The 15,487-nt window shown below is 37.2% G+C and overlaps 1 long non-coding RNA gene across 1 annotated transcript; it reads right to left on the bottom strand.

The window, feature by feature from the left end:
- Window positions 1-4,347: 4,347 nt before the first annotated feature.
- LOC127497252 (uncharacterized) lies at window positions 4,348-14,299 on the bottom strand. Its single transcript, XR_007925489.1, has 4 exons — window positions 13,451-14,299; window positions 13,230-13,353; window positions 8,484-8,626; window positions 4,348-5,899 (listed from the first exon to the last, which is right to left on the bottom strand). It is a non-coding gene; the product is annotated as an uncharacterized LOC127497252 (long non-coding RNA).
- Window positions 14,300-15,487: the final 1,188 nt, after the last annotated feature.

Raw genomic sequence — 15,487 nt, 5'->3', positions numbered from 1 at the left:
AATTATCTTTTCGAACTCCTCCTAGGCCATTGCTCCAATTTTCACAAAAAAATGAACCAGGTCATCTTCAGACAATGTCGTCAAAAAGTCGATTTGTCAAACCTTTTTCGAAAAACGCACAAACGAATTTTACATAGCAATTGTGAAAATTGAAGGCTGTCTCTCCTCAACGCTTTATCATATTCAGACCAAACTTGGTCAATGTCATCCCAAGCATGACCTGAGGTTACATGCTGCGTTTCGGCGCAGCGCCACCTAATGGTCCGGAGATATGAAAAATGGCTATTTTTGCTTATAACTTCTAAACAGTTTGTCCACAAATAATAAAATTGTGGTCTCGTTAGATTCGGGGAGTCATGCTGAGTCGACTGATATCCAATTTTCCCATATTGGCCATTTTGGGCGTCAGCCATTTTTGAATGTTGATGTAAAATGCTATATTTTACGAACGCATTAGCATATCAATTATGAAACTCGGTATGTGTCTTCGGCACCATACCCTGAAGGTACTCAAAAAGTTTCGGGGCAGCACCACCTTGTGGTCAAAAGTTATAATGAAATTTACAAAAATGCTACTAACTTTAATTAAATTAGCCTATTGTAATGAAACTACTCTTAATAGATTCCTTGGGTCATGCCGAGAACATAGATACCAATTTTGCCATATTTGGCCAAACTTCCTGTCTGCCATTTTGATTTTCTTTCAAAACCTACTTTTTTGAACTAGACCGTTCGTCCGATTTTCATCAAAATCGAATCGTATCATCTTCAGATTGTGCTGACAAAAAGTTATGGATTTTGATAAGACGATAGATGAAATCGTTTTCGTATACCACAGCAACAAAGTTGAGGCATGATCCCAAAATGACTCTTGTGGTTGTATCTCTGCAATGCTTTGGCATATGGACACTAAACTTTGCAAGTGTTATTGTCACTTCAGTCTGACAACACCACATCAATTTGGTCACAGCGCCACCTATTGGTCGAATGTGATAAACCATTAAATCTTTACTAGTGACTGTGATTTTTCAGTCATTTTGCCAAAAATCATCTTAATATGCCTTTAATTGCTCATTGTTGCAGTCAGTGTGATGCTCCCAGCCATGCTGGCATGACTTATTGTGCCTTTTTTGTGCTTGGCCCCTTAATTGCTGCATGCAGCTATATTTTTGCTTGTTTTTGATAATTTGTGTTTTCTATTTTGTGGAAAATCAATAAATAGTGTTGGAAACAATGAAAAATGCCTTGAATTATGACCCTGTAACTGCCATTTTTTTAACAGCAGTCAACCTCAATTCTTTAAAAAGTTTACAAAGAGCCAACAATATAGATACCCTTATTTGAAGTAATCTAAGTAAGGTATAATGTTTAGGGAGATAGTGATTAAATAAAACAAAACAAAATAAATAAAAACTCCTGCTTATTACATGACTAAATAAATTCACCTTCTGGCTGTACATATCCTTCTTATTACATGCATGGCTACTTAAATAAAATACACATGAAATAGATGAAAGAGATTTTTATAAGCTTATTTGTTGAAACACTACTTCCAGACAATGGCATTATTCTGAAATATCTGACTGCCATTACTGAACAATCAGAATTAAGTATTCCAGACATCCATGTAATAACTGTAGATATTTTTCTATAACAGACCTTTATGATTGCTGAATGCCATTGACTTTAATGGTTGCATGTACAAGGTTAAAACACAAATCGCTCTCAGCATTACCACACTAGGAGGACAAGCCATTTAATGCTGCCATTTTCAGATTTTCTTATCTCATCCTCTCATTCCCTTTAGAGACCCATTCACTTAACAGCAACAATTTTCAGGATTGAAGCAATCAAAATTGAAACCCGCTAAAAATATTTCTGTTCCCACTCAAGCCTTCCTCATAATGTAACATTCAAACATGTGATTGCACGACAAGTCTTTAAAAAATGCGTGGCTGTACAACTGAACTGGTTGGATTACTAAAGGGTTTCAAAGGTTTTAGTCAATGTGATCCATTATCATTTTTTGAAACTTGTTTTTACTTAATAGGCTACACAAAAGGCAAAACCTGACCTTATATCAGCTTAATTTCTCCATTGCACCTTCTCTGTTCATCTCGCTCTGATTTAACCCCCTCTTGTTTTTAGTAATGAGGCTTGATTATTTCCATACACACTTGTGTTTGCAGACACACACACACACACACACACATCCCAGCCCATTGGCTCCAGGTGAGAGCATTACAATTCACATAGATTTGAATACATTTGCCACCTTGCCAGGTGTTCTCAAACGCAAGTCTATCACCATGGCAAATCGCTCGGCAGCCGCGCAACTGAATGACACTTCACATTCAAATCAAAAGCAGTTACTCCAGCTCTCTTTGGCATGATAGTCTTTTGAACAGGAGCAAGAGTAGGGGGAGGAACCTGTGGCTATAACAACATTATCTGAATTAGAATGGCTTTGATCACTAACAATGGACGGCGAAACACTTGAAATAAAGAGCTTTTGTAAATCCAGTGCCTCAAAACTGGGTATGACTCAACGTAGCGCAATGGCTTTCCTTTGAGTTAAACTAACATGTAGCACTCACACATGTGTAAACACGAACATTTTAACTTCAGAACATAAGAGCACATATGAATTATTCATTTTTAACACTTTCTGTTTTTTGATCCCTCTTGTCCAAAATGATACACACCTGTTTTGTTTTGTTTTGTTTTGTTTAATCCCTAATGGCATTCAAAAGGCATATTTAAAAAAAAAAAAAAATTCTCATTGCTTTTTCATAAAGATCATACCTGCCGCTAATTGTAACTGTAAACACGGCTCATAATTATTCACATTTCATATCCATATTCCGCTTATCAAAATGATATTTGATTACCTCCACATATCTTGCAATTGACTTCATTTAGAAAGGTCGAATATTTGCAACGGCCAGGGAGTGATTTAAATGTTTCATGATGATTACCAAAGTTATTCGCCTTTTGTCTAAATGACAGAATCTGCAAATATAATTAGCACGGGTGGAAATGCAAGGAGATAGTGGTGTTGGCTGTCATCACGTTCTCCTATTGTTACAGCGCTGTGTCCTCCAGCTGAACTTCACTACACAGAGTTTAATTGGTTTCAGGAACTCTGCTTTGAGGAAGTCATAACCTTGATCTTCCCCCGGATAAGAGATTTCTCTTTTTTCACCATCAAATACATGCAAATTTCAGGCTCAGCCTGGGAGAATTGTAAACAGACAAACATTATTTTATTTCATTGTGATTCTGATTAGAGAGAAATAATTAATCACAGTGTTTTAGTGGCCCAGAGACAAGAGGTGCACTGATCTAGTGGCATAGACTGACACATACTGTAGCTGAATAACTACGATCAGAAATGGCCAGTAATGTATCTTTAGCTTACAAGACACAGAGAGATATCAGTGTCTTATATACATATAATACAATGTAAAATAATAGGAATTAAATATTTTTTATGGCTGTAAGTGGCACTGTTTCAAGCTAGAGATTGAGGAGGCATAGGCTAATATACACAACACCAATTCAACTAAAAATGGAAAACTTTTTATGCGTTTTGTCCGTTCATTTACACAACAATGGCATTTTGGGGGTTTTGAAAATGATACTGTTATTGATTTTGTGAATACGGTGACGTCATGCGCATGCGTAGCGTGTTCAGTTTATAAGCGCATAGTGTTTCTTTACAAAGTTACTGCTGGCCTGGCATGAATAATAGCTACAGCCTTTTTAAAAAAAAAAAAAAAACGGGGATCGTTTTGACAACGTTGTTGTCTGAACGCTAAATTTTCAAAAACACAAAGGAAAACCTTTTCCATTTTTAGTACATCGTTGTTGTGTTAACGTACCCTGTATTTTATATTGTTCAGCAGTGTTTCAGTGATTTACTTTCATTCAACCCAAATAAAATCAGTTATGTAGGCTACTTTTATAATATCCTGACAACCACCATAAAAGCACAGGTGGTAAAGAGATGAATCAAAGTTCATCAGAAGCAGTTTTTCCACAAGCTGGTAAATTTATGTTTTTCATTTGTAAATTATAAGATGATTCTTTGTCACTTGGGTTGGGAAAAAACTGTATTTAACTGTAAAATTACATGAAATATCCAGTTATATCCTTTTTCACCGTTTTTCACCGTATATAGTAAGGGAACTTACTGTTAACCAATTAGGCCTACAGATTTTACTGTAGCATTTTATGTAATCTTTACACTTAAAATTACGATTTTTTTTTTTTTTTACAGTGCAGGATCATTTTGAGTTAATATATACAACCACCACTAACACATCACAAAAAAAAAAAAAATGTTTTCTATAAGGCAATAAATAAGTGAATAAACAGTGGGCAGGTTACCTAGACACTGAATAGCTATTTCATTCTGCAGTCTTGGCACGCAAAACCTTTTCTGAGAGCACTTATCTCACTATTCCTCAAAGGTACAGAGATCAAATCCCTGCGTCCTTCACACCTGCCTCTCTTTTCTTTTCTAGTCAATACGAACTAGAACTCGCTCTTGAGAAAAGCTTTAAAAGTTACAATTTTCAAAAAGAGCAATCCAGGAGAAAGACCAATATAAAAGTGGTAGAAATAATGGACACTTGTGAAACACAAACTCTTTTTCCACTTTCTCTGAGGAAAGGAAAAAAAAAAACTTTAACCCAAAAAGAAAAATCAATAAAAGACAATGGAAATAAAAAAAAAAAAGCCAATAAATTGCATTTTTGTAATTCCTGTGAAGCATAAAAATTAATGAAATGCTAATGAAATCTAAAGGGTTTTGTTGTTATATATAATAATGATTTAGAAGAAATCAATTTTAATGCTGTATCAAAAGCACCAGTCCTTCAAATCTACAGTAATAAATGCTTTTATTTCATGACACTGCTGTAAAATTATTGTCAAAATCACTGACATGAATACAATACCGTTCCAAATTTTGGGATCTGTAAGGTTTTTACATTTTTTGCTCAAGTCTTTTCTGCTCATCAAAAATACAGTAAAAACAGTAAATATATATTTTTACAATTCAAAATTACTTTTTTCTATTCTCTATTTTAAAATGTCATTACTCCAGTCTCCAGTGTCCCATGATCCTTCAGAAATCATTCTAATATGACATTTCTTATTATTATCAATGTTGAAACAGTTGCTTCTTAATATTTTTGCGGAAACCGTGATGCATTTTTTTTCAGGATCATTTGATAAATAAAGTTAAAAAAAAACAGCATTTATTTGAAATACAATTTTTTTTGATCAATTAAATGTTATTCTGAGTGTAAAAATCATCACATTCTGGGTGAATATACAAGTCGATATATTTCAATCAATTAACACTGACCAAATTGTTACTTCTATGAAAACGGTATTAAAATGAACACAGGAGTTCAAAAAATAATTACTATCGGCCTCATGCAGTGTTGCATACCAAACACTCAAGGTATTTTAAAAGTAATTTTAGTCATTATTGTTGTTATCTATTCATGAAATTTAGATTTATTTAGTACATATACACATATATAATCACATCTTTTTAATTGACTGTTCTTACAACACTATAAAATCCCAATTCATCCAGTAGACGACCCTTTCCCTTTCCACCCCACTGCTGCCAAGCATCTCCCTCTGCGAGTGTGACACACTCCCATGGAATGTATTCAAATATTTTGACATTTTGCCTTTCCTTACTTCCAGAGCAGAAATGATTTGTGACAGATGGAGAAGGGCTCTGTCTGATGAGCTCCTCCAACACCACGGGCACCTCTCTCCTCCTCGGTGTGCTCTCCTCCGTTCGTTCCTTCTCTGTCTCTCTCTCCTGTCATGTGTGGTGGCCTGTCTCTTTCCACAGCTGCCCCAGGTGCATCTTCCCTCAGTGATAAACACACAAAAGGGAGACTCCATCAAAAAGTTGAGACAAGAACATGTTGCTGTTACCTCGAGCCGTTCTGGTCTGATGGTCCGAGAACACTTACACAGCCAGTGCCAATGGCTTGTGACGGAGGCAGCCTGAACACAAAGCTAAATGATGTAAAGTTCGACAGCGGTTTCCACAGCAGTGTTACCTGTCTTACTAAGTGTCCCATTGCTATCAGTAAGAAAACTGATCAAAAAGACAAACGGATGCCACAATGACATGTCAACATGACAGTTGGCACCGTTTTGTGCCTAATTTAGCCATGTTATTTAGATGTGTTTTTCACTAGGAAAAATGAAGCATAGAGGAATACCTTTAATTGTCACAGTCACTGGACTGCTTGTCTGTACTAATGCAGAGGCAGTGAGAGACGCAGGACATGCGATGTTGACACCAGAGCAGGCGTTTGAATAATGCCTCTCATTAGCCACTGAAGCGGTACTTCTGCCTGTGTCTGTCCCCGGTCATTTTGCGCCAGCGTGATAAAAAAACAAGCCCATCGCGTCTGAAAGCTGTCATCAATCAAAGGAGGATGCAGTTTACTGCTATGAAAAGGCATGAATCTCTGTGATAGTTTCTTAGGCACAAACATCACAACTGCTCTTTTCCAAAACCTAGTGAGCTGCCTATGTAGACAGCATTTTAAGGCAACATGAAGGGTGCCTCCTAAGATGGCTTGTTTTGGCCAAGGCAGCAATGTTCATATCCTTCACAGAGGAAGATGGGGGATAAGTCAAAAGAAATGTTGAATATACATCAATTAAACAATATAGGGGAAGATGGGGGAAGACGTCCCCCTTAAGAACAATGTGGATTTACTTTTACATTTTAACATGTTTAGATACAAGTTTAGCATGTGTAGGATGATGATGCATCAGCCAGTGTGTTATTATAGGGGGGTCATCTTGCCCCAGGGGGCATCTTTCCTCATCTTACCTCCTGTATATTTTTGGTTTCATTTGTTAACATTAGTTTACTACATTAAGATGAACTAACAATGAACAATACTTGTACAGCATTTATTAATCCTCATTTACTAATACATTTTAAAAATCGAATGTTGTATCTGTTAACATTAATGCACTAACATGAACAAACAATGAGCAATTGTGTTTTTATTAACACTAACAAAGGTTAATAAATGCTGTAAAAATATACTGCTCAAAGTTAGTTCATGTGAACTAATGCATTAGCTAATGTTAATAAAGGCCTTATTGTAAAGTTTATTAAATTGTTAATTTTGTTAAATACTGAAAAGTATAAAAATAATGGTTTTGCGTAATTTAAATTAATTAATTTACTCAGTATTTGTGAACTATGTATTTTATTCCTATTAGAGCATTGCGTCATTACTTTAGCAACATGCTAACGCAAAACTCACAAAAATCTACTGTGAATCAAAACAATAATATATGTATGTAATGTAACAGTAATGAATAAAATATTGTGAAATATTATTATTTTGAAAATAATAGTTTTCTATTTTAATGTATTTTAAACAGCCATTTATTCCTGTGATAGCAAAGCTGAATTTTCAGCATCATTACTCCTGTCTTCAGTGTCACATGATCCTTCAGAAATCATTATAATATGCTGATTTGTTGCTCAAGTAACACTTATTATTATTATCATCAATGTTGAAAACAGCTGTGATGCTTAATATTTTTGTGGAAACCTCCATTTTTTTCAAGGATTCTTTGATAAATAGAAAATAACAGCATTTATTTGAAATGGAAATCTGTTTTAACATTATAAATTTCTTTATTGTAATTTTGTTAAACTTAATGTGTCCTTGCTGTAAAAAAACATACTGACTTTTGAACGATAGAGCAGGTTTTAGAACAGGCCTAAAACTCTACAGCCACTGACAACAGGATCAGTTTTCAATACAGACATTTTTTCTCGTATACTGTAAAAAGATGCTTAGCAATCAGTCACATTTGGAAAACAAGAACTGTATATATAAAATAATTTATGAAGCAATTTCCTTCCAAAAAAGACAGATAAGACAAGCAAAAACTGAGAGAGGGAATCTTGTAAGGCAGCATCCATCTGTGCTTTGAGCCGTTGATTGAGTGTACGTCTGGACGTACATACTCTCAAGAGCCCACGGGGCAAACGAAACCCCAGCTACACAGCGCATCAATCAATAATACATGCAGCGTATAAGACTGAGAGGGAGGCGCAGTCTGAGCACATATGATAACAGGAGATTTCCAGCAAATGAGAACCCGGCACAGAGCTCTTCATCATCACACAATCTGCAGAATCTCCCTCCTCTGCCATCCCTCAACTCTCTCACCACATTTTCGGTGTGTTTGTGCGTGAGAGCTCAGTGGTTTGAACTGAAGCAGATAGACTGAATGTGTTCGTAAAGTTCCACTGACACATTTTGTTTTCATTAGGTGTGGGATGTTTTACCCAGGTTGCGCCATCTTAGATTGTGGAGGTTGTTTTGGTGGAAATGCTCCATTAATTGATGTAAATGTTCAGAGTGTATGGAAAAAACTGAATAAAGACTATGAATACTTACCAGTGAAAAAGGGTAAAAGTTCCAGCACTGAGGTTAATCAAGTTGTAGACTTCATAGACTTCTTCCTTTGACAGACGTCAAGCGAGTAGCTGAAGTTTTGGACTGAAATCATCTGGAGTCATTATCACTGTCACTGGGATGACCTAATGCAGCACAGCACCACAGGATGAAAGAGCTTGTTTACTGATCCAGAATCAGAATAAAGAGCATTAATCACCTTAATGAAGAGCAAATCAAACCATCACAGATGATCCCATGTAACAGAATGTGCTGTTCAATTCAAACGGGCAATGTTTCAAAATGACAAATCAGTGAGAGTTGGTCATATTGATTGATTTCCTCTATGAAACGCTAATAGATTTAGTCCTCACTGGGCAATTGCCACTCATTAACCTTCAAGCGGTTTCATTTGAGAATGTATTGCTGCCATTTTGCAGCACCACACAAAGGCAATTCAGCAGATGATAAATATCCTGACTCTTTAGTGGCAGGTCACATATCAAATGAGCACTTTGGCACTGCAAACTCTGGCTAATAGATAAACATATACACACAGTCTACCATACACTAATGAAGAGATGAAAAATCCAAAGAGTGAACATTATGACCATCTGGCGTATAGAATAGCAAATATTTGGGATGTCTTAGAAAGGAGGATGTTTGAGTCCACTGTTATTTTCACGAGTTCACACTTACATATAATCAAATATTGTATAAAATATGGGTATTTGGCGTGCTGTCTGAGGAGAGGGCTCTGAGCTCAGAATTTGGCCCGAACCCAGAGCAATCCCTGGCTGGGATAGGAATAATCGAGTGTGGAGGAGGTATGCTGGAAAAAAACTGTTGTGGAACAGAGGTAAGTTGGCTCTATATATAGGCCTTCTCTCGCACTGATTGGGTAGGTTATTCGAATGTGCGCTTCCTGAAATAAAACATCATTTCTATTTCTGTTATTGAAAATGTTAATATAATTATGAATGCACATGTTCCCTGCAGCATCACAAACATCAGCAGAGGTCAGAAAGAATTTAAAGTTTACATGAAATGAAAATTTCCTGTCTATGTGTGTTATAGATCACACTGTGTGCGATTCATTCATTTATGTTTTTTTTTACCTTGTAATAATCAATCAAAATTTCATAACAATGAAATGAACAATGAAATAACATAAATTTCTTTCCACAATCTGTTAAACACAGATGTACGTCACAATACTGAAAAGATGTGTCGCTACTTCCGTTTCTCTATGACTTTACGTGTTGGGTTATGATTGAATGGCTAGAACTAAATTTACTAGTTCTAACAAATAAAAGAAAATATTTTGAAAAAATGTATCTGTGTTTTTTCTATAAAAAGTCAAAGTTCCATATGAAAGTCATTGAGGTCCAGTGGTGTTTTGGACCCCATTGACTTTCATTAAATGGACAAAAAATGTTAAAATATTTTTCAAAATATTTTCATCTGTGTTCTAACATATAAAAGAAGATGTTTTGAAAAAAATTCTGTGTTTTTTCTCCGTACTATTAAAGTAATTGAGGTCCAATGGTGTTTTGGACCCCATTGACTTTCATTATATGGACATAAATTGTTAAAATAGTCTTCAAAATATCATCTGTGTTTTAGAAAGCAAGCTTTATTATATTTTTATTTGGTCATTTTGTTTTGCTTTATTTTTGTCTTCATGTGCATTGTAATTTTCACACTTTGTATGCTTATGTGGACCTCGGGAAGATCACTTTTTCAACGATTAAGGATATTACTGACCACACTTGTGTCACATTTTGGGTAAAGTTCACTACATTGGAGAGAGAGGGGTGTTGCCATGGAGACCCTAAAGGTGAGTTCTGGGGGTTTGATCCAGGGCGAAAGAGCGTAACCGAAGCCGGCTGCACGTTCTCTTACTTAACTGACTGACTGAGCACTCACCGAGTTCTCATCTCTGACTCACACCCAAGTAGCGTCTGTGAGCCAAGAATTCAATTAGTCACTCAAAACCCAGCGATAGCCCCAGGGGGAGTCAAATCTCCATCATTTAAAAGTATGATTACAAATAAACCAATAACATTTTGACTCTCCGGGAATGGACCAGTAGATTAGAAAATTCAGATTAAATCTAAGTGCCTGTAGATTCTCATTAAAACAGCACAAACTACTGAGAAACAATAGGTAATTAGGAGCCTAATGAAGCACAGCACCGTTAGCGCGACTTGACTGTGTGCCTCTCTGCTGGGACCCAGTTTTACTCTACACTTATCCTACAGCAAAGCTTCCAGCCTTTCATTTGGGCAATAAGACATATTTAATTAGATTAATGAACGTTATAAGCTCTCTGAGGAATGGCTTAGTACACAGTGACAATGCAGCAGCTTATATGTGGGGAGGAACACTTGCTGCTTCAGGGCAGACCTTTTCGGTCTCTCAGGACGGAAGTGAGAGAATTGACAGCTATGGTGCAATCTGTCTCTGCGTTAAGCCAAGAATAAAGGGCGATGTACAAATCGTTTATTGCAAACTCGTGTTTGGGAATTACAGGAGAGAGTTAGGAGTCTCGAGACGCGAAACAGAACAGAAGTGGACTGAGAGAGCTGAGAGGGTTGATTAAAACGGGTTTTTCTTGAGAGTTCATAAAATCGGAAGTAGCAAGTATGTTTAAGAGCTTATTAGTGCTCGAGGAGAAATGAGAAATTTGATTATGAAATTTATGACAAAAAATTCTGACTTGAAGTGCAACAAGGGCAGAGATTCTGGTTCAGAGGCCAAACATCATCACTTTCATGGAATTAAAACTGATCCTATAGGATTGTGATGTATTGCTGAGCAAAACAGTATATTATTCATATAAAAAAGTAAATACTTTTTATATGAATAATATACTGTTTTGCTCAGCAATACATCACAATCTGGAAGTAAAATTGGTTGTAAATGGCAATTCATATTGACTTTAAGCACAAAAGGGCATTCAGAAAGGCAGAAGACATCTTAAAGTGACTATATACTGTTCAAAAGTTTGGGGCCATTAAGATTTTTTTTTTTTTTTTAAGAAATTAATAGTTTTATTCAGCAAGGGCACACTAAATTGATCAAAACTGACAGTAAAGACATTATAATGTTAAAAGATTTTTATTTAAAATAAATACTGTTCTTTTAAACTTTTGAATTTCTGAAAAATAATGTGACACTTAACATTGGAGTAATGACTGCTGAAAATTCAGCTTTGCTTTCACAGGAATAAATCACAATTTAAATAGAGATTATTTTTAATTGTAAAAATATTTAATAATTATACTGTTTTTACAGTATTTTTTTTTTTACATTATATTATCAAATAAATGCAGCCTTGTTGATCATAAGAGAATTTTTAGCAAAACATTGAAAAAACCTTACTTTTTTTTTTTAAATGCCACGATGTAATGCAAAACTGGTTTTCATAAATCATGTTTCCAACAGTGGTGCTATGTAAAATATTTCATTTTTTAAATCTACTAAAATTAGTGCATCATAATTTTTATTGAATGTAGCCTAATAATGACCTTAACATTAACAGGAATTTATAAACTGACACAGGCATAACAGTCACTGATAGGAATGAAAAAGTTTGACTTTTGATTATTCAGACTGAGAGCATGTACAATGTTATAGTGCCCTCTATAGGCTGTAGGGAGAATATGTTCTGTGGATCTTTCTCTGGAGTGTCAGACCCGTATAGCAGGTCAACACCAATAGCAGTAAGGAGCAATAAATCAGTAATCAGGCACAACAGTATCGTAACTGGAACCGGAATAAGATATAAAACTGAGGGATAAGCTATTTTTCACTGTTTAAGTGAAGCTATTGACTTGTATCCATAAACAGCTGTCCACTTAAGCTCATAAGCACAACACATATTGTGGCACGTCTGCCGTCATTGCAGCAGGTCGCCGCTTGAGTACCTGCAACTGCGAAATAAATCTCTTACACTGCGCCGCCTTTGGGAAAACTTTCAGTATCAGTGCCCCCCAAAAAAGGCCCACGCCTAACTGATCCAACTGTTCTGTTTGCGCTCGTGTTTGTAAACAGATGAATAATTGAGCCAAGTTCAAATCCGCCGTGGCAGTGGGGTGAGAGAAGAGGAGGAGGATAGACAGATGGCCTAGAGCAGATAGTCTAAAGCGCGGCGCTCCGAGCGCACACACCAAAGAACGCGGGCCGGCATTGTTCCGCCCGCCAGGGCCGTGCTGTCATGCGGCGTGCAAGCCATCCCCCCAGAGCCAAGGTCTTAGCGTGTCAGTGTCCCGGGCCCATTGTCTCTGCGTTTTTTAATTTCTGGGACGCAATCGAGTGTGACGCCAAAATGTTTACCTAGCGTGTCTGCCTTAGCCATGAAGTGAGGAAAATAATAAAAGACAGAGAAAGGGAAAAAACATGTCCAAGGGTCTCAGCACAAAATAATCCACCGTAATGCTAGAGAGTTTAAAGAGGCTTTGCCAATATCCCTCTGTTTGGAGAGAGAAAAGAAAGCTGCTAAAAACCCCTCAGCCTCAATGGGATTGCTAATGATTGTTTTTAGAGAACAACAATTGTGGTATTAGGGCATAAGCAGCTGAAGATAACATCCAGGGGAAGAGAAACAGCAGCTTGGGGAAGAAGATAATGAGGGAAAAGTAGGGGATTCTGGGATGGGGCCCCGCTCTGTTGCTCCGATGCCCCTCTCAGTCAGGGGGTATCAAAGTGACTTGCCCTCTCTCTCTTTTTCTTTTGAAAAAGTACCTGCTCTAATCCACCAAGATGATGGGGGTTGAAGACGTCCTTGCAGAGCAGATCTTGAAAAGCTAGGTCAGAGAACATGCACCCTCGGTAAGGACAAAAGTGAGTGCGGCTTCTCTGTCGTCATCTATTTGTGAGACAAATGGTCAGACATATGTGGGTCTTTGGAAAGAATATGATCAAGAACATGGCACATTCACATTCGATTCAAAACAGGAGCTTACCGCGAGCTTATCGTTTCTGGCTCTGTCCGAGGAGGCTTTGAGAAGCGATGTCGGTGGAAAGACCAGCCCACACACATACAAACTCCTCCTGGCTCTTGTCCAGCGGGCGAGGGGACTCGTCCAAAACAAACTGGATGCCAAAGAGCAAACAAAGGCGTAATTGGTGAAGAAAACAGCGCCACCTGTTGGCGTTGTAGCCCGGTCTTTATGAACCGCACCTGAGCCTGGCTGCCAAGGCTGAGGGGAGTGAGGTCTTCGGGAAGGCCTAGGGAGTCACCTGGCACATGCAGAGCTGCACTCTGGGCTCATGTGGGCCATTTTATTCCCATCTCTCTGGATCCACAAAACACACACAAACAGGAAGACAGCAGGGGGCAGATGGAAGGGTCACTATCTGTGCCAGGTGGCCAGGGGGCCTGAGGATGAAGCCAGATACGATTTTTCTCGTATATAACACACACACACAGACTGAGAAGCAGAAAAATTATACACATAACAGTTCAAAGAAATGGGAATAGATTGTAGACATTCTTCAAATTTATGGTTATAGTCTTTGTGCATTTAATTTTATAGGACAGATTGGAGATACAGGGAAATAGAATGGGATCGAGACAACACAGGCTGGATTCCAGATATCTTGATTCACAGCCTTACAATTTATTCCAGACGGTGTGAAGGAAGTATGTTCCATATGGATTGTGGAATATGTGTTGACTTTCAGCTGTGTTTGTGACTTTTGCTGGAGTCAGTGTGTAAACAAGTGAGCAGATGACTGACTGAATGAATAAATGAAAGTGTATAGCAGAGACATTTTTCTGCATGTTGATTACCCATAAGACTGGTTTTATTCTAAACAATTTAATCACACACACACTCTAACTCGTTTGAAAACAAACGCAGCATCTATCTATCAACCATTTTTAACAACTCAGTAGTGCATAATTTAACAAAGTTATGTTCGTTATCGTTAGAGATTTTTGGAATATATCCGCGTAAAGGCAGGGTGTGTATGATGCATGATGTTAAAAAGAGTTAATTCACCCAAAAATGAAAATTCTGTCATTAATTACTCATCCTCATGTCGTTCCACACCCGTAAGACCTTCGTTCATCTTCGTAACACATATTATGATATTTTTGATGAAATCCGAGTAGTACTGGTTCATCCATAGACAGCAATTTAACCACCACTTTCAAGGTCCAGAAAGGTATTAAAGACATTGTTAAAATAGTCAACGTGAATAGTTTAACCTTAATGTTATGAAGCGGCGAGAATACTTTTTGTGCGCAAAAACAAAAAAAATAACTCTATTCAACAATTTCTTCTCTACCATATGCAGTTAACGCAGTGAACGCAGTTCAGCGGTTCTGTGTTTTCTTCTGAATGCTGACTTATTATTGGCCGGCTCCTCCACTGCAGTCACGTCGACTGTTTTAATGATGTCTTTAGTACCTTCCTGGACCTTGAAAGTGGTGGTTACATTGCTGTCTATGGAGCAGTCATATACCTCTCGGATTTCATCAAAAATATCTTAATTTGTGTTCCGAAGATAAACAAAGGTCTTATGGGTGTGGAACGACACGTGGTGAGTAATTAATGACAGAATTTTCATTTTTGGGTGAACTAACCCTTTAAGTGAAGTGCAATATGTTGTGAAAAAAGATCTCAATGCGTTATTTGCGCTGACACAAACCCGAAGCGTGTGAACAGGAAGCCCCCTCTCTCAGATCCCGAATTTAGTTCTTTTTAGCAGCTTATTGCGGTTAAATGGTCATATACTCACACAATTATGTCAAAATGGCCATCGTGCAGTATTCACATAAACACAATCGGTTATGTCTTAATGTAAACAGGAAAAAACGGATGTGTGTCAGTAGGTCCGTGCATTCAGTCTTAAAGTGACAGCAGCAGCCTAATATAGGCCTACCTACAACCATCTGTCATCAATCAACAAAAGACAAAGAGAAAATCACTCACTGCTCTTGACTGAATAACTTTTGCATCTTTAATAAGAATCAATTTATATTTAATTACAGA

The sequence above is a fragment of the Ctenopharyngodon idella genome, chromosome 16 (genome assembly GCF_019924925.1).
Source record: "Ctenopharyngodon idella isolate HZGC_01 chromosome 16, HZGC01, whole genome shotgun sequence".
NCBI lineage: Eukaryota > Metazoa > Chordata > Actinopteri > Cypriniformes > Xenocyprididae > Ctenopharyngodon > Ctenopharyngodon idella.
The sequence above is the reverse complement of the archived record's forward strand: the minus strand, read 5'-3'. Positions and strand labels throughout refer to the sequence as shown.